Below are 26059 nucleotides of genomic sequence, written 5' to 3' on the forward strand. Positions count from 1 at the left end.
AATGTGGTGCTACAGAAGAATGATGAAGATCAAATGGATCGACCGAGTTAGTAACGAGGAAGTCCTAAGAAGAGTAGGAGAGAAGAGAAGCCTCATGAAAACCTTAACAAGAAGACGGAACAACCTCATAGGCCCCATATTGAGACATGATGGCCTGATGAAGACAATCGTCGAGGGACAAGTGGAAGGCAAGAACGGAAAAGGAAGACCTTGAACAAAATACATGGAACAAGTAAAGAAGGATGTGAAAGAGAAGAAATACGCAGGTGTGAAAAGATCAGCTGATATGAGAACTGAGTGGAGAGCAGCGTCAAACCAATCCTAGGATTGTTGACCATTGATGATGATGATAACGCTTTCTGTAAGCATGTAGCAGTTTTTGACGATTCGCGAATATCTTGATAGGTTGGAGGGACTGAGGCCTTCAAGAGGAAGGACTCCACGGATACCTCTGCTGTACATCTTAAATCTATCTCTCAAATTAAATGATTCAAAAAAGGAAGGAAATTGATATTCTGAAATATTTTTCTGCATTTTCAGCGGTCGCGTGTCTTCTGTTCCTTTGACGTATGCATGTTCCGTGTGTTGATATTTCAAACCCCAGCTCAACTGCCACTTGAAGGGAGTTTTCGCATAGACTGTTGAATTCAAGTTCGGCTTCTTGTCAAATATCAGCAATATTTATTGAACTCCAATTGTTTAGAGTTGACCGTAATCGCTTATTTTGTATTTGTTACCGTAACTATGTAGATGTTGTTAGTATTAATAATTTTTTTTATATTGTGAGTATTTTTACGAGTCCACACATAATCACTTATTGACAGAAGGAAAGCACAAAATAATTGAATTATTGATTGGGTCCATTAATATTTGACAGTTACTGATATATTTAGTTTTTTAACTACAGCTTCTCTAATAAAAAAATCAAAATCAAAATAAATAAAAATATTTCCCAAAATTTTACTCTTTTTTTCCTCCCTTCCCGATATTTTTAATTGGTCAGCTGATTTTTAAGGACGAAACAAATTGTTAAGCATTATTCCTAAAATAATAGTTTGAGGTACCTATGTTATTTAATTCAAACCTAAATTTTTAATCAAAATTAGTACCTCATTTTTTGACCAAGTTTTCATCTCCACTTTAAAGCAATAACCAACGAGTATGGATAAAAAGTACGTAGTTGTGACCAAATCTATATGCTATGCAAAAATTAATTACACATAGTTAAATCATAAAAACCAGAAGTCTTTTTCTAGCCCCAAAATGTGCATCGCAATATTTTACATTTTTACTTTTTATTTTTAAATTAGTTATCCGAAAAGGTTTTTTTGGGTTTATTAAATTTCAGGTCATTTTTAATGAACAAATTTAATAAATAGTGAATAGATCCATAATGCATAATTAAATTTTATAAGCTGCGAAGTTCTCCCTTTTCATATCATTTTTCTTGCAAAGTTTAATTTTTTGACATTTTTCTTGTTTTTCAAAGCCAAAATAGCGTCAAAATCCATTTCCGGGCATGCAGATTCCTAAAATTTTCCGGTTGGGGAGGGAGGCCCTATCATGAGCTTCAGCCGAGGGCCCCCAATCACCCCAGACCGCCCCTGATCGGCACCCCTTTCTATAGGGATCGCTCGCATATTTTCTGCATGTACAGAGAAACTTACGATTTTTTAAACACGTAACCTCCAAATTTTACACCTACTTCGCCTCCCCTGGCAAAAAGCATTGACTAAAAAATAAGATTTGAAAACGCAGCATTGACTTGTTGACTCCAAAATTCTACGTGTTTTAAGTTCTACGTGTTTTAAGTTTTAAGTTCTACGTTACGTTCTATCAGCCCATTGAAAAATGATAATTTGGAAGCAATGTTTTTTTGATAAAATTTGTCTTCTATAACCTTTGAGGTTATATCAATCTTTAAATATTTTAATCAATTTTTTTTCAAAAATTGATTAAAATTTCAATCAAAAATTTAATTAAGGAAGATAAGGGAGGTTTTCTAAAATCATAATAATCCTTCCAATTTCTACCCCTTTACTCCGATTTGGATTAGCGACTCTCTTGGCATTTATTAATTAATGTAATTGTATATAAATGTACATCACTCAAAGCAGGGTCTTTCTTTATCTATTGAATTCAACCAAGAAGAAGAAATCTACCAAAAAACGTCAATTTTACATGGAAATATCGTATCAAATACGCACTTCCGCCTCCCCTTACGTGGCGCGCCGGGTTGCGCCGGCATCTTTCCCAATAAAGCGCCAGCTGAAGTAAATTCGCCACTCTGATTTCCTATCGTTTCCGGGGAAACAAATCGTTTCCTAAATATGAATTCCAGTTTATTTTCGTTCGGACATAACAATTGAAGGGTATTTTATTATTCGCGGATCCATCCTCACGGGAGGAAGTCCCAACTCTTCCGGCGAAATGTTTGTGTCCATTCGTTATATTTATTCATTTATTTGTCCGACTACCCCATTGAGGAAAACCCTAACAATTGAATGTGTGCACGCTTTCAGCCCTGGTGTGTTGGCCGGTAGCGACGGACGCTTTAGATCTCGCAATAAATACGCACGCAGATGGCGTTGTTTTCTCGGACGCCACTAATCGCATGCTGGAAATGTTCGTTTTGCTTCCACGGAGAGTTAAGAATAAAATCAGCTAAAAAGGGGACTTGACAAAGGAGAGTCTGCAAGAGGCAACTGACAGCGAGGGATTACAATAAGCTCATCTGCGATCAGCCAACCCTTTTCCCCGTCCCAATCACTATTCGCCGAGGGACGCAGTCGTCACTTATTTTTATCTTCCAGTTTACATAACACATCATGCCAAATTGATCACCGGTTGGACAATACGTGCCCTGATTTTAATGACATTTTATCAGCCAAACCTAGCGTATGATGATATGTAGGCATGAATCATGATTACTCAAATTAGGAAAAAATAGATATAACAGGTGTCGCAAATGAACAGTTTATCTGGAATTTATTTAAAATAACCTTTCATCATCATCACTGGTCATCAATCCTAGGATTGGTTTGACGCAGCTCTCCACTCAGTTCTCCTATCAGGTAAATAACCTTTACATAGATCGGAATTCGTTTACGTGCTTCGGAACTCATTACACTAGCTTTTAAGTTACGACACGTAAAAATCATAGTCAGATGTCCTCATAATCAGGTAAATATCGGATAAAAAGTTTATGAAACGTCACGGAAACAAAACGAATGCGTTTACGTCCTCAGTAATGCAACCATTCATGCCAAATAGTGCAATTTATTTCCATGCCTTAACTTAACGTAAAATTGCATTGAAGTCATTTGCTGCACATATTTTTTCCCAAAAAATGTCAGCAATAATTAGCTAATCGACGAATTTTATATTCGTGTTGATGAAATCTATCGAATTCAAAACTTCTCAATCCTATTATTTGGGGCTGCAAATACTCAAATACAATATTCCTGGTGAAGATATGGCTTGATATGCGTATTGTCATTGCTGATAGTGACGGTAATTCATTCATTGGCACAGAGTAGCGACCTCAAGATAAATAAAAACGTGACGTGAGCAAATGAATATAGCAGCAGCTAAAAACTAAGAAGTATCTAATTAAAAATCACAAGCAAATAAAAAATTACCAAAAAGTAGTAAAATAATGTTCAAGCATCTCTTAGGTTATTTGAATAAAGAAGAAAATATCTGAAATATTAAGAGGCAAATACTTCAGAGGAATTCCAAGACGTTCAGCGTAAAATTTTAAACTCTATTTTACTAGCGATGAGTTCAAATATTCGAAATGCACCCGATAACACCACCAAATTCACCTGAGAAAATTTATTCTACACGTAAAATATTAATATTTTTTCACGTGAAAATTTGAAAATTAAAACACAAAAATGCTGTAACTCTTAAAATTATTCTAATGATTCGTTAAGATATTTTCAGCTTTAGTAATTATGCTAAGGAATCAATTCGGAGTTAGTAGTGTCACGATGATATATCAGTGTTATTGGCGTGAAAGGTTGAAATATTTAGCTCAAAATATACGGCATTTACATTATTCGATGATGGCTATAAATATGTTCTAAGTAGCTGGTGGAACTAATTCATCCAGAGCATAAGGTGACCACAGCACAATTAAGAACTTCAATTGGTAATATAATAACTTCTTTAGCTTTACCGAGGACATTAAAATATTTCCACTCACAGTTTTCTTTCTCGCGTGAAAAATTGTTTCTTTTTTCTAATGTGAAAACAGCTTTCTTCCCATTGACTCTCAGGTTCTACAGGGGAAATTAGAAATATTTGAACTCTGTGACACATCAATTTACCAACTTTATTTTATGAATGAGTTTTTAACCTGCTTACACATAACATTATTTGAACTAAGTGGCCACTACTTGCACCAAATAAACCCTTTTGCTTATGCAAGTGCATGAAAATTATTTGAACCACCCATTTCCCTGCAAAAAGAATTTAAATATCTTATGTTTTCCGTTGTAATTTCATCCTCTAACATCATTAACACAGGGGACACTAGGCTGTCCCAAAAATTTTTTTTTTTGAAATTTCAAAATCGTCAATCGGATTTCGATTCCCTTGGGTATACAAGGATAAGCAAAGAAAGATTTTCAAAAATTTTTAAATAATTAGTTCCCGAGAGGCGCCTGAATACCAACACCCTTAATTTGTCATACGATTTCGCAAAAAATGTCATTTTAAGGGTAATCAGGGTAAATTAGGGCCCATGGACAAAAATTTCGTTGGTTTTTGCGAATCTTTCACCGTTTAGGCTTTGCGGCCCGCGCAGCCTGGCGCCAAGAGTGGCGCTAAGCGGTGCGGCTCGCGCGACGCGGCGCAGCAGACGGCTGAGGCCGTCCCCCTCCCTCTCCTCCTCACCCACGGTCGCCCGCCATGTACACACAGGGTTCCCACTCTACCTATATGATGAAATTCACGGTTTTTTCCGGGTTTTCACGGTTTTTTCCCAAGTTTTCACATTTTTTTCAAGTTTTCACGGTCTCATGAGTCGTCGTCATGCAATGTCGTCAAATTCATGGTCCGTTTATAAGTCAACAATAGGACAATCACCGGCCGTATATTAACTGAAAATTAACGTACGCGACATACGCCGTGAATATAAACGCAGCAATGAAAAGTGATATCTCTTATGACGTCAACGTCTGGAAAATTCAGGGCCAACTAAAGGCCCAACCCAACCGCGCTCTTGCCCGGACGCCGAATACCATGGCCTCTTTTAATATGCGAATGTCCTTAGGACCTTCTTCCGTCTGAACACCGGAAGTCCTTTTTTAATTCCTCGCCGAAAGATTCTATTTTGCGCACGTTGTTATTACCGCACAGTAACCAAATTTCCCTTACCCAATCTTTCTGAGATCGCGGAAAATATTTATTAAAATTGTTAAGTAAGCGTAATAAGTCAAAAAAATCAATTTCATATAATTACAGTGGAACCTCGATCTATCGTTTTTCAGGGGGATGGGCGAAAAAAAAACGATGAATGCGGGAAAACGATCGATGCGGGAATACTTGGATAGGTTGCCTATGTCCCAGGAAACGCAGGATTTTGGCGCGTAATTGTGATATTTGTTAAAGGATTCAAAGAAGATTTTAGCCAATTACAGGAATACTAGCACTTTATCGAGACACTTAGGTCATATTGTTGATTCGAATAATATCTCTTTCAAAGGTCCTAAAGGAACACGCCACCTCACTAAAAATGTTTGCTCTCCACTCGGCATTAACCCTGCTATTATGGATTTCTCTCTGATGTAAAAATCCATGAAACGCCATTTCCAGTACACGTATTCACGAGAGCAATGTGCATGTTATGCCCTAAACAACCGCTTTCGCCGGCGCAGTGATTGGTTGTGAGATGGATCATATAGGCCAAAAATAGTCAATTATTTTTAATGTTTCAGTCTAATAAATATATTTTTCATGTAATTTAGGCCATGTGTAAAGCGTGAACAATGTTGCGTTAATCGTCAGCGGCACGCCCGCCTGAGCCTCGGCTTCATCCCACTTCTTGTTTTCACTGGTAGCTCGCTCTACCCCCCCCCCCCCCCTTCCGTCATGTGCTAGCGGACAGCCCGAGGCGTTCTCCAATATTCACGCGCTTCTATCCCGGATGCTTTTCTTCATATTCAATTATTTTCAGACATTTTTTAAAGTACTCATTTGTTTCTTCGGAAGGGCCATGGTCGGAAGACGCATAAAAATAAAACTATTAAAAATGAAATCTGACTTTATTAACCCACACGGAAAATACTCGCTAGTTTGAAGTCAATCCACCCTGGAAAGTACAGAACCACTCGTACGAGGTGAAGTTCGGAATTGATGCTATTGCATACGTCTTATGCAGAACATACTGCAGAGGATGAACTATAAACATATGACTGCACCATGAAATTTTTTGTCCTAAATATAAGGCAACTTACACATTCTTTTCTAATTAGCGTAGTGCCAGATGAGTAGATGAATTCGGATTGTTAGTAGGGAGAAACTAAATATCCTGAGAAGATATCCCTTCCTCAGTAACTCTGACAAGTGAGACTTAATAGTATAACTTGAAATTTGATAACTGATAATAATCTGATATCCTGTTTTCGGAAAAATACCACATTAACTGCGGAGAAGCTCAGCTACGAGGATGTTGAGTTTCACCAGAAATCACCATTGTATATTTCCAACTATTTCCTTGCTTTAAATGCTTAAGGGTGTTCTATACCTCCGCGAAAAACGGCTCTGCAGACTTCAGGTTGCTCGCCATTTGCTCGCTTATTATACACTCTGGAGAAAACTTGTTTTGGATATGGTTTAAGCTAAGATTATTGTTATTGGCAAGTGAAAAAAAATTATTTGAAAAGCATTTATTAATTAGTTATTTGCGCTGAAAAACACAATAAAACGCCTGTTTTCTCGATGTAATTCTACCACGTAGAAAATGCGAAATTTTTTTCGGGAAATGAGAACATTCATCCTTCTTCTTGGAAATAAGATACGTTTCATCAATGTAATATTTGTAATAACGACACTATAGCTCAATTTCCCGAGCGTGTTTTCTCAACGTCAAGCGCTTACGATCTTTTCTTCCATGGCGCTGCTGTATGATCCCCCACTCTCGGTGAAAGAGCTTCTCACCCCACAGCAGTCTCTCTCACTACCTCCCCTCCATCGTCTCGTGTGTCCCCTACATCTGTTTTTTTTTTCCTCTATGCTTTCCTCGACCTAAGAAGCCCGTCTGACCCGTGGTCGGGCCCCAGCAGGCCAACAGTTTTTTTCGTTATTATCCGAAGCCCTGTGTTCTTGTGTTGCGAGCGGCATGTTTGAAACGGGGCTAGCGCGAGTTTTCAAGTTTTCTGTTCTTATGCATGGAAAGTGAAAGGAAATCAAAGAGGAAGCATATCTTTTGTGGGAAGGTGGAAAAGAAGTACTAGGAATAATGGTGAATGTATAAATCCTTTTTAAGTGTGCTACATTATTAACAGTTAGTATATCTTTAGACACGTATTTTCATCCACGTAAAATCTGTAAAAACGTGATGCAGCTAAGAAATAGACTATCAAATTATTTTAACCATTTTAGTCATTACAAACCTGCAATAATAGATGTTATTTACACTACAGAAGGAGAAACTGCTTTAAAGTAAGTACCTACCTCTCGATAATTTATTGGCTGTGACTATAATATATTAATTTTTTGTAACCAAGCATTGAAAATAAGATGAATACAGAGAATATACTGCACATTATCAATTAGATTCTAGGTTGCACCATTGCCTTTTAAGTTCTTGCTGACGCTAACCAAGAATAAATATTTCACCGAGTAGGTAATATAACGTGCATATCTTCATTTCGTGTCTAAATATTTTCAAAAGTAACCGTTATGTCATCAAAACACGATATGAAAAGTATCACGTTGGTTTATTTGTCTCGTATTTCCGACATATACGTTTCTCGATAACTTGCAATCGAGGGAGAAAACTTCGGAAAGTTATTTTCTTATAAAAATATTCTTATTTATTAAAATTACTATTATTAATCATTACATGAGTCACCCAAAAGAAAGAATTTGAACTTGAACCACCGTATCACTAAGCAGGGGTTGATGTTTGGTCGATGTAATACAGCGACGACGTCTAGATGACCGAATTTAATCTTTAACTATCTATCTAACTATTTGCGTAAATATGCTTGTTGTATGCAAAAATTAGATACGCGAGATCCAATGAACCTGCAAACCAGTTTTACAAGTATAAGACAAGAATTTTACTTGTGTAGCAGGAGTGACGAGAAAACAAACAATACACACGGATAAAACTCGAATGTGGGATATTTATTTCGCTCGAGTGAAGTTATGCAAACTAACTTCGCGTTATATCTCTCACCAACAACCTGTTTCACGTGCTGCTTACACTCTTATGAGCGATTGATTCTCTCAATGAATTGTTCTCACTACAGGTCGTAATGAACCGAAACTCTGATGATGAATGCAACTTTTCTCAGAAGTGGGCGGCAACTTCCGCGATTTTTCAATGCTAATTTTTGTGAGAATGACTGAACGAGGTAGTTAGTTATTTTTACCCATCCATCGACCGAGTTATTAACTAAAATTAAGATTTCGTGCCAGAGTAAACGACCACATTGCGATATAAATATGCGACACTTCATGTAAAATACTAGTGCGCAGGATCAGGTAGACTCATTATATTTAACTGTTGAAATTATTAGGCATAATAATACGTCTAGAAGTTTATGACATTTAAATGTAATTTCATTAAAAGTTCTTCAGTTTAGAATGATACTAACATCACCGCAGAGCGGTTGTAGTCATTGGGAAGAAACTAAAATTTCTCAGGAGCATTACCCGATCAATTTTTCTCTACCCCTCGAGTACACTGTATGACCCTTCCGGGATGGAACCCTGGATTGAAGTTAGGTCTTGTACTTAATATATCTCCCATTTTTTTAATTTCGAAGGGAATTTTAGGTCTTATACTACACTATTATTTAATATGAATGAGAATACATATATACCAAGACTGTTATTTGCCACGAAAAAAACATTTCGCTTATGTTAGCCGCGATTCAAACCCAGATCCTCCCGATTGCCGGTCCGCTACATTACCAAGTAATTTTTTCTAGGCGAATCTTAGACACAAGTAAAAAGAGTCATTGAAGAGTCAGTGAATTTCATATTCAAGGAAAAAGGTTGCTTCGTGGTATAAGTGGTAGCATATTTAACCGGCCATCGGGGATATCCGGGTTCGAATCCCAGGTTAGTCAAATGATTTTTTCATGTCGATTATCATGCTTATTTAACTATGCACTAGTGTATTTAACTATGCACTCGTGCGCGTGACTGCGTACAAATTTGCTTGTTCAATGTAGTACTTTGTATGAGTGAGAGCACAAAACCTTTTGCATGTGACGCTGGAATATCCTCTTTTACGAATAACTCTAACCACTACACGGTAGATAATTTTTAGTTGCCGTTCCATGCTTAACAACTTTATTTGGTAGAATGATTAATGATTTTCAAAACGCTCTACATAAAAACATATACTTAATTCAACTTACAAATAAAATCCGAAGATTCAAACGTGATGGAGCGGAATTTTTCCATATTGAAAGAAACACTTGCAATTTTCCACGATTATAAGAAAAGTTAATGTGACCTAGATTTCAATGTTATAACAACATCTTCAACGTACAAATTGTGTGTAATTCATTCAATGTATCTTCTTGGGACTAAGCTATGTCTGATTACGAACTAATGGATTCGACTTTGCCAACATTTGGCCCGCTTTAATTTCGTAGGGGATAAATTATTTCTAATGCCTTTACTAATTTACTTTGAAAAACTGCGAGAAATATTCCTCCTTCCGTTAATTATGTAAAAGATAAGGATCATACGATCGATATTCATGGAAAAAGGTTCCGCGCTAAATAAAAGGATAATTATGGTAAAGCTTGAGACTAAGCCGGTAGATACCGTAGTGGTACATGTTAACATACCTACGACGGATTACTAGGATGAAGAAGTTAAAGACGTCTATGAAGATATCACAGCAGTAATCAAACAGGTAAGAGGTGAAGAAAACCTTATAATTTTAGGTGATTGTAAGGAGAAGGCTTTGGGTGTCAATATTAACGGAGAGAAAATAGTATGCTACGATTCGCTGACGACATAGCAGTCATAGCCGAGACAGAGAAGAATTTAAAGAAGACTTTGACAAATATATAAAGGAATATGGCCAGATATCAGTTGAAAATCAACAAAAGGAAGACTAAGATATTAGTATGGAGCAAAAGAGAGGAGGCTAGGACAAACATTAAGCTAAGAAATCAAAAGTTAGAAGAGGTGAAAGCGTTTTCTTACCAGGGAAGCCGAATTACCAACGATGGACGAAGCAAGAAAGAAATAGTAGAAAAGCGCTGGCGAAGAGGGCTTACTACAAAAAGATGAATCTTCTTACATCTGAGAATACAAGCATAGAAGTAAGGAAACAATTCATCATATGCTACATATGGAGTATGATTCTCTAAGGAAGTGAGGCTCAGACGTTGATAGCAGCAGAGAAGTCAAAGAGTGGAAGCATTCGAAATGTGTTGCTACCAAAGAATGATGAATATAAAATTGATCGAACGTGTAAATAATGAATGAGTGCAAAAAAAGTGGGATAAAAAATAAGACTTCTAAAAACCTATGAAGCAGAAGACGGGACAACTTACTTGTCCACATTATGAGACCTGATAGCCTGATGAAAACATTCATAGAAGGACAAGTGAAAGGGAAGAATGGCAAGGGACGCTCCCGAATGAGTTACATTGGACAGGTTATAAAGGATGCAAAAGGGAAGACATATGTCGCTATAAAGAGGCTAGCGGGTAGGAGAGACGAATGGAGAGCTGCGTCAAATCAATCTTAGGATTGTTGACTAATAATTATGATCTCAAACCTATAATCCCTCGGTACCTAGAAGAGCAGAAATATTGAGAAGCACACTAGTCCAACAACTTTTACTATTGCCCAAATGTAGCAGTATGAATTTTGTCAACACATTGGCATTAATATCTACTATTGGAATAAGAGAGAGATTCTTCTGTAGGACAATATTGGATGTAATTTTTTTATTTTAAACTACATTTTGATAGCATTAAAATTAAAATTCTCTCTCATTTCACAGGCCCGTATTGTCGGCTTTTGAACTCAGAAGGTCTTGTTTATTGAAGTGAGGAACAGATACTGCTGTATTTGTGCGAGAAGTAGCGATACAAAATCGGAGGTGAAAGAGCAATGCTACAAAAATTGGAGCAAATCCTCGACAGCAATGGAAGCTGACATATTAGTCGAAGGGTTCGAAACAGGTATAAAGATGCGCGAATTAAAATATCATTGGATAATTGGTACGATAATATAAGGCACGGAATAATTCAGTGTTATTGTTCTGGAAGATACTATAATACTATCATTTCATTCGTAGGTGATGGCGACAGCAGCGTTACGAAGAAATTGATTGAAGTACCACCCTACGGTATCAACTGCCCAGTACTGGGCAGTTGATACCGTAGTAGAGTGCATAAATCATTTATTGTGCAACTACTGCAACAGGTGGAGGGAAATCGCAAAGAAATTAAAAATAATACGGGAAGGGTATCAGTCGCTTTGCGTCGGAAAAGGGAGACAATATCCCATGGAAAGGGACACATTTTCGTTCTTCGGCCGATACTGTAACACTGGACGGAAAAAATAATTTTTTCTCGAGCCCTGGTACCATTCCTGCTGATTCTTATATAAAATGACCACCTGAATCCGAATATGACATCCGTTTTCCTCCATCACCCACCATTTTTTGGGGGAAGGTCCCCCTATAATTTTCATCAATTTTGCAATAATTTGGAGGAATGAAAAGGATTATTTTAGAATTTATATTTCTTATTTGGCTTTTGAGAGTATAAAAGTTCTAAAACATGATAATTAATGGTAAGGATGTACATTTAGGGGGATTAGTTTCCGTTAATGACTAAAAAAAAACACTTTAAAAATCATCTTTTTTAATCCAATGAAAATATAAAATCTCAGTTTTATATTCTGCATGGAACTAGAAAGTATTACATTTCTTTTTTTTTAACTGCGAAATCAAGAGAATTGTCGTCCAATCCTTAGCGGGAGAGGCACTGCGAGGGCCAGAGTAGTAAAGTGAATCTTCCGACCTATTGCTACATATTTTAATTATTGTTGCTATGCTATACAGCTAAATATTTTTATTAATACTGCTGTTTCTTGCTGTTATGTATTATTATATTTCGGGGAGGATGATGTGAAATAGAAGCAGGAAATGTTTTAAAATACGTGAAAATTTGCGAAAAATAGCAAAATTGGTCATTTTAATGCGTTATTACACAATTTACGGAGACTAATTTCCCTCAAATCTACATCTTTACCATTAATATTATTTTTTCAGAATTTTGCACCCCTCAAAACTCCTAGGAAAAATTTAAATGCTAAAATAATCCTTTTAATTTCTCCAAATGACCGAAAAGTGGTAAAAATGGAGGGGGGGGGGGGGAGTTCCCCCAAAAATGGTGGGTGATGGAGAAAAACAGAGTTCATATTCGGATTTAGGAGGTCATTTTGCATGTGAAATCGAAGGAATTATAATTTGAGCAAAGCTGATCATTTGAATCCACACCCCCTTCATAGTTTTGTAAAATGATATAATGTCAGGAAGCATTTTGTTACCACTTGAGGCAGTAATACTTGCGTCATGGATAATGGCAGAAGTAAGTACTATAAGGATTTTATTGAAACGTAGGTATTACAATGCGGAAATATCGGGAGTAAAGCCAAAAAGGGAAGGATGTAAGACAAGGGCATACCCAGGGTCATAACTAGGGGGGGGGGGGCAAGCCATAGTCTAGAAGGGGGCGCAAGCCAAGTTGTGACATTTTAGCATGGAAAAGGTGAATGAAACAAATATTTTAAGAAAATTATAACCACATTATTAGATTATGATATCATTTCCTAGAAAAAATATTTTTATTTTACTTACATATCTTATACCTACTAATGCATATCATTTTTCGTGGGTTTAAAGAAAATTTGTTGAATACTTTCGTTTCAAATCAGTACTGATTTTGATGAAAGACTTTTGCGATTTTTGCCTCTGTAGGGGGGGCAGCTGCCCCCCCTGCCCCTCGCCTATGATGTAAGGTTCTATTTTTTCTTGGGGGAAATTCAGGAGGAACGTCTGCTTTGTTCTTACTCATCGTCCTTACTGTAGCCAATCTTTTTTTGATAAAGTTCTACTGTTAAAGGCATGCTGGTACACCAATTGTTACTGGTAATATTTCTTCCTCTGCATTCAATGTGCTCTGCTAAGCGTTTGGCAATTTCATGAGGTGAATTGGATTCTTTGAAAGGGCATCTGGCTACGTGCCCATATAAATTTCAATTTTTAGGTAAATTTTCCTAGCATCCACCACAGCAATGACTTCAATACCATATATCTTTTGCTTTTGGATAGATACTGCGTTACAGGACATCGGCCTCGAAATGGTATAAGTTGGTCAAGGATCGTGATGTACTCTGATGGTGTATTTGTAAATTCAATTTTTTTTTAATATTTTATTAATGAACTCAGTAACTGCGGCTTACTAGTCAATATTCTTACTTTGTAGTCTAGTGCTAAGGTTATAAAATCTAATGCACCGTAGAAAAAAAATCCGTTAGCCCAGTGTACGGGAAAAAGACTTCTTTGCTCCAAATCTCCCTAATATCAACACGGGAAATTTTATACGCACCTGAGAGAAAAAGGGGACTAATAAGAGCTAGTTAATCATCTTCACTCAACTGCCTAGTATCACGATCTCTTGCATAATTTCCAGAAACAGAATTAAAGTAGAGATTTGTGATTTTCACAATTATAACTAATAATTCTGCGCAAAAAGAGGCGAAATGCTGATGATTCATCGCACACACTTTTTGCACATGGGTGTATTGCAGGAAGATGAGTCGGCGATTTCATCAAGCCAAATGCGAGCGAATGAATTTTAATCGTCTTCACGATGGATCGGAAGCGAGAATAAATTGTAACACTTTCGGTCGCATCGGGTCAAAACTTCGGTTGCAGCAAAACTAGGGAACACTTTGAATATTAAACGTTACTTAGAGTTAGAATTACAAGAAATTAGAGACCAGAAAAACTCTAGTTCGAACGGCATCATTTTATTAAAAAAACATCGAAGAAAAAGTCAATATGACCCGATGCGATCTATTCAGGGTTATTGGCCTTATTAAAGCTGTATGTGATGTCTGATGCAATATGCAATTTATGATGTTCCTACCATATAAATCAATAAATATTAAAGATGATAGAAAATCAATTTTCGTTCATTCATTATTTGTCATTTGTCTCATTAGTGTTCTCCCTGCAGCGCTATGATTACTGAATAAACATGTTTCGGAAAGTAACTGTATTGAATACACGTTTTCAAATGGACGTGGGTGATTACTATTTCATTCATACTGAGGAATAACGTAAAAATGTAAAGTTGTACTTAAAAAAAAGTTTCACGAAGTACGCGCATTTCGGTTAGCGTAATTGACTTTTACGATTTTTTGAATAGCACTTAACAATTTTGTGATATGAACGTTGACCAGCTCTCCCCTTCCAGGAGAGTCGAATAAGGAGAGAACAATGCAAGTAATCGCCTTTCTTCATAGAAGCCGGCCGCACTTCCCAGCCTCGTCGAGAGCGTGCGTATTTGGATTCTTCCAAGAAACGGCAACCGAGTGGCTGAAGTGGGACTAATGCCGCCAGAGAGCAAAAATCAACCTCCGAATCCTGACTATTCTCAATATCGCCCCTCCGCAGTGAAACTTGATACAGCGTCGGGTGTTTTTTTCGGTCGGAGCGAAGCTCGACCCCTCCTCCTTTCCTTTTTTTTCCTTCAATCAGCGACTCCTCCCCTCCACCCAAGGAGGCTTCCCATTCCACTGGCCGTAGCGGCCGACTTCGCAACTAAAATCCGGCGACGGTTGAATTTGGATTTTTGAATTAGGATAGAACACCCTTAAATAATGTTAGAAATATGTCGTGTTTGGTCTCATTCTTTTTTGAATTGCGTGAACATAACAAATATTTCAACCTAATAAAAGTATAATACCAATTGCCAAAATTCATTTGTGAGACACATTTTGGGATAATAGGTGATTCATGCAGCAGTTGACCTCCAGAAACTGGGAACTTTGAAGCAGTTAGGCAGAAAAAGGTCAGTGGGTGAGAAAAGGGGGGGGCGCGAAACACGTTTCTATTGTTCTCGTGTAACTTGATATTTGTCGAAATTAAGGTCTTCGTAGTACGATCCCTGCGGGAGCTGAGACCTTTTTTTATTTCGGAGAAGAGGAAAGTTTCAGAGGGGGGAGGCGAGTTCTGAGTGGAGGGGGTTAGCGGATCTTGGGAAATGCGCTAATGTAACTATCCCACGGCACTCAGCTTCTCCCCATGGAAATTCAATCTCCTGGGGGTGTCTGTCGTTATTAGCCACAAACAACACGTTGTAAACACTTCGTCTCATTTTCGTCTAACGATGGCTGCGGGAAAATCATATAACGGGACCGCGATCTTCAAACGATCAATGCGGGAAAACGATACTTCGGAGAACGATGGGTGCGGGAAAAATTACATTGCCTTTATGGATCTTTATTTGGGACCAGGAACGGCGAACGATGAATGCGGGTAAACGATGAATGCGGGAACGATAGATCGGGGTTCCACTGTATAATGCACTTGGTTTTAAATATCAAGTAAAAGACAAAATAAATACCAGCTGAAACACGTTATTTTCACTTTTACTTTCATATTCACATAGGTGAGCGTAGTCTATTGAGAGCTATTGCCTAAAATTGTAAGCCTATTTGCCGTAGAAATGTTTCCTTAAGGGGACTGGATACCACGCCAGAAAAGTGCCGTTGCAGCAAGCTACCATTTAGGTCGCTAGGGAGCCATTTTTGCATGTAACAAGGAACTGTTTCCACTAAAAAACATAGGATATATGTAGCCTTGGTTTGTATGTCTTCACAGTTGCACACGTAAAAACCTATTAGGAGAAAAAAATTGTAAACTTCCCAAAAAAATCGCCTTTTTCTCGTGAGAATTACTCCGCTCCAAATTGAGACTCAGAGATGATCAAACATTTGAGTCAAGGCTGCGTCTTTCATAATTTCAAATATATATACCGGTAGAGCGTGCATGCAACCAGATTCGCGTTATGTTCTTGAGCGTGATGGATGTTTTGGCCTTTCTACGGCTCAACGTCTATCACAGCGCTGGCGGGGACCTGGCGCTGTCGTCTTCCAGAGAAGGATCCCCCCACCTCCACTTCCCCTCTCTTTGGCGGTCTCTCTCCTACCCCTCTCTCTCCCCCACTACCAATCCCTTGCCTTCCTTCCCCTCACACTGCTCCACTGCGTCGGGCGTCATATTCGGAGAAAAAAAATATTTTGTTTCGGGAGGCTGGAGAGTTCAAGCGTGCTATATACGAGAGCAAGATACACCTGTGTTTTTCGACGGTTCAGTGTCGAGATTGATTGTGGACAGCAGATTATGGAAAAACCAACTCCTTACCTGAAGTGGAGATATCGTAAGTGTTATCAGCCAAAGAAGAGGAAATATCACCCTCCAAAACCTAAGGAAGCAGGTAATTTCACAATGAAATTCAATTCATTTTGCGTTTAAAAAATGACTCTCTTGTATTGATAGTGTACCAATTATTTAAGCTTCAAGAAAAATAACGAGAATAAAAATTCCCTCCTTTGCCTGAAGCCTTATTACACATTTTTTTTGTAGCAGTTGAAACCGGAAGCGTTCATTCCGAAGAATCATCGCCATTGGGTTCCGGAACAGGTGTAGTGGAAAGGTAAATATTGCTGCAAAATAATTACATTAAATATTATACCTACGATTTAGTTGATAATAGTTCAGAAATATTCAATGGAGCGCTAATTGCTAATTATAATTAACGTGTAAATTACATCACCGTCAGCAAATTCGCTTTCTCAAAATTCGTTTTTTCCCCTTAGGCCATCATCACCTCAGCCTGGATGCAGCAATTGGCATGGTGGAGAAATGGACCCTAAGGAACAGGATGAATATCGACGAGCTGAGCAATCAGACGTAGACGATTGCCTTCTCAGAGTTGAGGATCATTTGGAAAAAACGGATAGGTAATTGCGATAAGACTTTGGTGGATTTGTTGATTCGGTTAGGTTGAATTACTCGGAACATAATTTTGAATACGCAAACTCACAGAATTGAAAAACGCATTTTAATGTAGTTCAGCGTCTCCTATTTTGTACGCCCCTAGTTTAATATATAATGTCACCAACAATCCTGTAGAGTCATACAACTCTTACGTAGCTAATGTGCATAAAATATTTGTTCATTAGAAGCTATATGCATTCATTTTCTTTCAATACTTTAGTTGGAAGTTAATTTTAAAACTTGAATATTTAATATATTTTTATCATGAAATCATTCACGATCAAACAACATCGCTCTCAAGTAATGAAATCCTTTTTATTACAGGTGATGGTGATAGTAGCATAATGAAAAGGCTGTCTAGGGAAATGCCATATGGGCAGCAGTTACCAGTGCAAAAAGTAGAATGCGTCAACCACCTACTTAGAAATTACAGCTGTAGACTGCAAGATATTGCACGACGGCCAAGAAATTCAAAAGGGGCAGTGCCCGTTGGGTACAGGAGAACAATAAACAATAACTTGCCAAGATTGAGGGTAGCTGTGAGTGGGGCAATCTCCTTCAGAGCGAAAATGGCCGGGTCGGAAAGGGTCAAACTCCTACAAAAGGACATAGAGCAAGGATCGAATCATGTTTTTGGTGACCATAATAAATGTGACAAATATTATTGCAAAGGGCCCAAAGAAGGAGAGGAAAACTTGGTCCCTCATTTCATTAGTTGCGGCATATGGGAGGATATCACCTATGCCAACAGTATATTATCTCGTCACTCCGCTAGTTTGATATATAACGTGACAATCTTGCGGAGTCCTACAACTCTTATGTAGCTAAGTACGTAGGAGGGAAAAGGTTAAATTTATGTTTAAGGGGGGCCTATGAAACTAGGTGTGCCATTGCATCGGTAGCCTTCAATGTGAAAGATGATGTACATGGCATAATTCATAAAGGACTGACGAGCTAGAGCCCAGGAGAATGCCCAAAAAAATTCTGTTTCCTACAAAAGGAATAGGGAGTACATAAGAAAGCGACGACTGGAATTCTCTGAAACTTCAAAAAAGAAACGTCTGCGAATTGAGGGACCAGACAAACATTATGGGCTTGTTCCTGATGTACAAAGTGACATCGCATTGGCCAGCCAAGATTCCATGAATAATTTCCTATCATCACTAAAAATGAATAAAACCTCAAGGGAAAAGTTGGAGAGGGAAACACGAGAGCAAATGCTCAATACGACGTGGCAGGCGGAAATGTGGAAAAGGTTGACGGCCTCTTTCTCTGGCCGTATTTGCAATTTAAGGCCCACAACATCTAGGGAGAAAGTGGCAGACGATATTTTGTTTCCTTCCTTCAGAAGAAACAAGGCTACAGATTGGGGAAATGCTGAGGAAAAATCTGCCATCAGGGAATATGAGTCTTCAATCAAATATAAAGTTTTACCCGCAGGTCTCTTTGTTGATGAAAAATTACCTTTTTTGGCTGCTAGTCCTGATGGGGTAATATCTGATGGTGAAGGCTTGGTTGAAATCAAGTGCCCCTATAATTGTAGGTATATTACTCCTGAGGAAGGAGTTAAAAATAAAAGAGCTACCTTCATGGAAGTGAAAGAAGGAAAATATAAGTTACGCAGGAGAAACAGATATTTTTATCAAGTACAGGGACAGCTGGAAATATGGGATAAACAATATTGCGATTTTATTGTGTGGTCTCCTCATGGGATTATAATTGACAGAATTCAAAGGGAAAGCAGTTTTGGGCCATAGCAATGGTGGATAAATTAAAAGAGTTTTACCTGAACTTTATGTTGCCTAAAATATGCCAGAATACACCTGGTTACAATAAATAATTGTACCGGAGCTGATGTTTTTTTATCAATACTTTCCCTCAACTTTTTACCCTTCATTTCTCTTTGCACACCGGCCTCCTGGAGACTAAATATGGTAATATTTTATCCCTGTATATCGCGGTGCGGCCAACAGCAGCCTTATGCCCCGGCCACTGGTTTTTCCTGGATTATCGCATATATATTATGGCATGGCTGAGTAAGACGCATTTTTCTTTTCTCGGCCAATTTTATAAATTTATTAATATTGTAACAAATTTAAGTGCGACTTCCATTAGTGCTTACAATATGCTATACATACATCGAAATAATTAATAGCTCTCAGCCGCGCGAACCGCATTGTTTATCGAGTCACGCGCGCATCAAAAGTTTCCGGCTTCAGCCTTAAGGCCGTTTTACACGAGGTACGGAATTGCGCAGGTTAGAGCTGCATTAATTTCTAAAATGGCGCGGAATTGCGCGAATGCATGAACGAAATTAAAACAGTGGCTATTTTGCCGTCTCGCATCCACGCATTCTCGCATGTGTTCTAGCAATTCACCGCTTTACACGACGCAATTTTGATTGCGCCTTCGCACGTAAGTCAGATTGCGCAATTCCGTGTACCGTGTAAAACGGCCTTTAGAGATGGGATTCTTACAGGGTAATGAGATCGCAATACATGAAGTTACTAATTCCACCTCTGAATACCCTTCACCAATTGTGAACCGAGTCGAAATTTTTCGTGCTGCGGCGCGACATTAATTTTCTCCGGGCATTTTCAAACGAGTAAGATAAAAAAATGAGGATATCATGACTCCTCAGCTTCAGTGCCGATTACAGCGCTACAGACTTCAAAGTTAAGAAAAAAATAATTTTGCATGATCCCAGGGGAGTTGAGATTTAATAACTGTGTATGAATTTTTATAAATGTAATCATAAACACGTATATGTATCATATGAAATAGACCACTTGTAAAAGTCTTCGAATTTTAAGACATACTTTCACCTTTCATACTTGGAGTTGAAGCTTTCGAAATAGAGGTAATTTAGGATTCCTCCCAGCTGTACTAAAAATTATGCTGTCGTTGCCATCATAGGAAAAAATTATAATTGAAGTGCGCAATAAAACGGAGTATTGAAGTAATATAAACGTGGATTTTGTGAAGGATTGCAACAACAAACGGTAGAGAGAAAAATGAAACTGCATTTAACGAAAGTGATACACGATTTCTCGCGTTCTCGTTTCGAATAATTATATTGTGCAATATTGGTTTGCGGCGTGGAATAAGTCAAGTCATACGGTCTATTTTATTTTTATATTATAAATTATAAACTGCAATCTTATTTACGATGCATTCATTGAGGTACAGGATGAATAGAAATGGGACACCGTGAAGAAAGCGAGCGGAATTCAATGCGGGAACTATCCATAGAAAAAGAGACCGAAGGAAGGGCTGATCAACTAAAGTAACACAAAAAACACAAAAAGAGTTTTTTGGGCCTCAAGAGTTTTTTTTGCAACACAAACAACTCCATGGGGTCTGCATAGGTTATCCGAGATCCCGACCGCCAGCGGACCGAAATCTGACACCGCAGAAGGGGAGTTCAGTCCCTCTCCCCAACCATGAATTTTTCTTCGCTCTCGAGTCCCCCTTCCACCCAGTCAACTTCCTCTCCAATTCAAACGCAGCGGTCGCTTTCGGAACTAAATGCCAGCGACCGTTGCAGCGGAGTTCTCCCGAAGTATCCTATCCCCTTAAGTAAAATTCCAATGGCAAACTCATATTTCGAAGCATATGGCACGTGCCCTAATTTTGTGTGGGAACCGAACTTCGAGTTACAAATCAGATAATTTTCGTGAATGGTTCATTCTGGGTCCATTAGAAATGCAAGTTATTTCATTCGTCCTTTTTCGAATACAAGTCCATCCCAAGCTATCACTGAAATCGAAACGCTTAGACAAAATAACAGACTTCCGCCATTAAAATGGAAAATATCGGTCAGTATGTGATCGTCATACAGTACGGACCGGTACGGACCAATCACTACACTTCGAATATTCGTGTGTAGAGAAATGCGTAGACCGTTTTACACGGTACACGGAATTGCGCAATCTGACGTACGTGCGAAGGCGCAATCAAAATTGCGTCGTGTAAAACGGTGAATTGATAGAACACATGCGAGAATGCGCGAATGCGAGACGGCAAAATAGCCCCCGTTCTTATTTCGTTCGTGCATTAGGGCAATTCCACGGCATTTTAGAAATAAATGCAGCTCTAACCTGCGCAATTCCGTGCCCCGTGTAAAACGGCCTTAAGAGTCTGCGCGTGTCTGACCATGAAACATGATTTACATATCGAATTTGATCAGTCAATCGTAGTAGTATTATCAAGATTGTGATATTTTTAAGGTTTCATGGAGAAATTCACGGCTTTTTCCAGGTTTTTTCACGGTAGACGAAATTCACGGCTTATTCACGGTTGAGTGGGAACCCTGGACACATGCTTCAGTGACTCTCTCTCTCTCTCTCTCAAATTCAGATTTTAAACTCCTTTCGGATACCAAATCATGTTGGCGCGTATGGTAATGAACAATCTTAACTTCATTTTGGAAAATCGTTATAAATTTGTTAAACTACTGAGAAAAATATTCAACAAAGCCAGGTTTCAGCTGAACAAGCTTGTTCCAAATATGCATTCGCTTGTGCACTCTTACACACCTACACACAAATTGGAATTGCAAGCGTTTAGGACGAATTGCAGCGCAGAGCAAGAGTAGAGCGCACGGAATAACAGCACGAATCAGTAGACACGAAGCTGCCCCACAGCGAACTGACTTCGCAATTCAAAATTAAGGTCCGAAAGAGAATGGGGCGTGAGAATGCAACACCATGCCAATTACAGCCTCTATCCTTTCGCGGAAGACGATTTTAGGGCTTGGACATCAGAACTTTAAAACCCTGCCTGGTGGGGGAGGAAGGTTATAAACTATGGAAGGTCAGTGAGAGAATCCTTTATAGCTGCTGCTAACCCCAGCGCCTCAGTAAATTCCATGATTCATATCTACCAGGACTCCGGTTTGTTACATTGAATTCGCACAAGATGAGGAAATGCACAGTGAGGAATAAAAGCATAATATTTTTCAGTTTGTATCTCATAAATATTGTCAGTGTCGAAAAATGGTAGGCCAGGGAACGGAGAAGAGCTTCTGCTGGAGGAGCGACCATAAGTGAGGAGGATAGGGAGGGGAGGGAGACGGCCTCAGCCGTGGTGACCCTAATAACAGAATTCAATAGCAGTGTTACTAACAACGAAGAACAAAAGCAATATTTGCTGCAGATTGTTTCCCTATTTCGAAAAATGATAAATGAGGGTACGAGGAGAGAGCTTGTTCAGCTGAAACCTGGCTTTGTTGAATAATTTTCTCAGTAGGTTAACAAATTTGTAACGATTTTCTAAAATAAAGTTAAAATTGTTCATTACCATACGTGCCGACATGATTTGGTCTACGAAAGGAGTTCAAAATCTGAATTTGAGAGAGAGAGAGTCACTGAAGCATGTGAACATGGCGAGCGACCGTGGGTGAGGAGAAGAGGGAGGGGGACGGCCTCAGCCGTCTGCTGCGCCGCGTCGCGCGAGCCGCATCGCTTAGCGCCACTCTTGGCGCCAGGCTGCACGGGCCGCAAAGCCTAAATGGTGGAAGATACGCAAAAACCGACGAAATTTTTGTCCTGTGGTAATTTACCCTGATTACTCTTGACATTTTTAGCGAAATCGTATGACAATTAAGGGTGTTGGTATTTAGGCGCCTCTCGCTAAGTATTTCAAATTTTTCGAAAATCTTTTTTTTGCCTATCCCTGTATACCCGAGGGTCATCGGAATCCGATTGACGATTTTGAAATTAAAAAAAAAATGTTTTTTTGGGGACAGCCAAAAGGGACACTCCTTTCCAAATATATTCTTTTTTCCCAAGGAATTCAAGAAATACTTGTACTCCCAGTCAAAGCAATTACGCTGATATATTTTTTGAATTTCAAATTTTGAAATTTTTGCATCAGAAGTCTTGTTTGATCATTGGTGATATACCTTGAAGGTATCATCTCTTTCTCATACTTTCATAACTTCAGCGAATGCAACAAAAAAAACATACATTCAATTATTAATCAAGAAATACCTTCAGGTGATGACATAGCGATAGGTCATTCATATACACATAAATTTACACATTATAGCCATGAATTTTTAAAATTCATCATATAATCTAAAAGAATAAGCTCCAATGAAAGTGGTTGACTCAAGTACATTTCTTTTCTAGGCACCAATGGGTGAGTCACTCAATTAGGCTACGAGTACCTATGTATTAGCTAGGGTCGGATATAAGAATGAAAGGGAGTCTTTCTTCATATTCAAAATTCTTCAAGCTAATACTGACAAATGTAACTAGAGGCAATGGCATAATTAAATTGTAAGTGAAAGTCAAACAAAATTAGGCTTTCATGCTAGGTGATTGATATAATGCAATTGATGCTAAAAGATTCCCCAGAGTTTTTAGCCAAAATCAGGTAAATAACCACCAAGTTTTTTTACCAAATCAATTCTTTAAAAAGATCTTTAGACCATTCTTCCAATCTCCTTTTCTACATAGTACTACCATATAATATTGCCTGAAATTGTGCAAAATAAGGAAAACATTCAAATAACACTACAAACCAATTAAATCGAGAAATTTTAATTTAAATGATCTATGCAAATTTTAAGGCTAAACACGACGGGCACATAGTGTGAATCTTCGCCTAGAAAGAACTACCATTAGGAGAACCTCAGTACCGTAGAGTAGTAACTACGTCCCACATTTTTCTAAATCCACTATCCCCCTCCCATCAGTCCTGTGACGAAGACCACAACTTGTTCAAAATAACATATCAAGTTACACGAGACCAATAGAAACATGTTTCACCCCTTCCCCTTTCTTGCCAACTGACCTTTTTCAGCCAACCTTCTTCAACCTTCCCAGTCTCTCGAGGTCAAAAAAATGAGTCACTTATTGAGTGAAACAAAAGCATCTAACAATGACTTTCGGCCAATGATGAGGTATGTTGATTGGATTGAAATATTGGTATTATGCACAAAATTGAAAAGAAAATGACACCAAACTCATTGTATTTATGATATTTATTTAAGCATGTTAAGAAGTAAATTCCCTGTGAAAAATTAAAAATGGAAGTGGAATAGGAATGCATAGACACCGGAGTTCTTTAGTCTGAAAAAATTTCATTGAAGTCGAGTTAAAGTTTCAAGTTACCTATGAACAGTGGGAAGTGGTTTCTTTCGAATAGCTTCTCCCACTCTCCTTCTAGCAAGCTCCGCTCTTTTCACGCGACCTGTCTTCCTGGTCTCCAATTTTTGAAAGAAGCTGATAGCATGAGTCGCACATGTACGGTGCTCTTCAGTGACAACCATAAACTAACCACAATTAGTGTTTTACATCCTGTAGTGAATTCAGGAAAAAACTCAAGGGGACACAAAAGATATCTTGAGCTACCTTTACTTTTGTCGTAATGAAAAATTATCAAGTTATAAAAGAAAATTTTATTTAAATTAATAATAACATATTCAAGGCAATGAGATCTTATGATAAAAAGTAGTTACAATTGTGTTTCTGCAATGTTAGGCAATGCGGACAGCCCCACATGGGGGATGCGTGCACCCCCCTATGTCTCCGCCACTATTTACCTCTGTATGATTTCAAGAATAGGAATGCGCACCAAATATGAAAAAGAATGAGTCCAAGACACATTTCCAACATACGTAATTTAACATCGTTAATCATGGTTCCATCACTTTTATTCATGGATTTACCAACGAATCACAAGGCCTTATTTTAGACCGCACCCAAACAACGATGAGAAGTTTTCACTTCAACAGCATAATTTTGCTTGAATTAGCAGAATAGTATTAATATCACTTCCACTTCCAATGATGAAGGCAATAAGGATTACATGCAATAATTAGGAAAAGTAGGAATGTGCTCGTTCAGTTATATTTTACACGTTAGTTCACATATAATTGTGTCTTATATTTTTCATTTTCTTCCATATATGACACAGTTTAGAAATTAACAGATGGAGAATTAAAAACAGCCCTGAGGCCCCTTTCAGACGCAACGGCTTTTCGCCGGCCGCCGTCCACGGCACCGCGCCGTGAAATTCAGGCAGCTTTCAGACGAGACGACTTTCCGCCGGTCGCCGTTCACGGCGCGGCGCGCTGTTAAATACAGAGAACAGTACGGCAAGCAATCGGCACGGCCATCAGCGACATTTATTCAATAGTTCTCGAGTCGTTATCAAGAATAGGAGCGAATTTTAAAATAATAATATAAATTATTATTTTAATTGTTTATCTATACTGCTGATATAAATTTTATCTATGCTGCTTATATATAAAATTTAGTTTGGGGAACCTCGATACAAATATGAAATCTGTAACTAGCCAATGAGTAACTCATTTGATAGGTTATTATTATTTAATTTCTTTTTAAAATTATTTATTTAAGCATTATTTTTCATAAAATTGTTTTTAGTCAAAGGAAACATTAAATTTCATTACTAAAGAAAGATAATGTAATGGATCTTAACACTTTCATGTGAGCTGGGGAGTGCATTATAGTGATTTTTTCATTCAGTCCGATTTTAGAATTTTTTATTGCTTACTTCTCAAAACATTATCTATCAGAAATTCTTTCCAGTACTTTCAAATAATTAAAAAAATCAAACAGGAAGAAAAAAAATACAAAGAATTTTTAAAAAATACATAAAATATTGATAAAGTTGAAACCTTTCGCTGCATCCCAAATCCCAAAACACTATACCACTTATGTATGATCTTAGATTTTCCCGGCGTATCAGTTGCAGAAAGGTTTCTCGGGTTTTCCACCGGTTGATGTCGTC

The 26059-nt window shown here is 38.1% G+C and overlaps 1 protein-coding gene across 1 annotated transcript in view; it reads right to left on the reverse strand.

The window, feature by feature from the left end:
- Nucleotides 1–26059, reverse strand: part of LOC124164403 — a 74303-nt gene that overhangs the window by 46008 nt on the left and 2236 nt on the right. The window lies entirely within an intron of this gene.

This window comes from Ischnura elegans, chromosome 8 (genome assembly GCF_921293095.1).
Source record: "Ischnura elegans chromosome 8, ioIscEleg1.1, whole genome shotgun sequence".
In the NCBI taxonomy this organism is placed as follows: domain Eukaryota; kingdom Metazoa; phylum Arthropoda; class Insecta; order Odonata; family Coenagrionidae; genus Ischnura; species Ischnura elegans.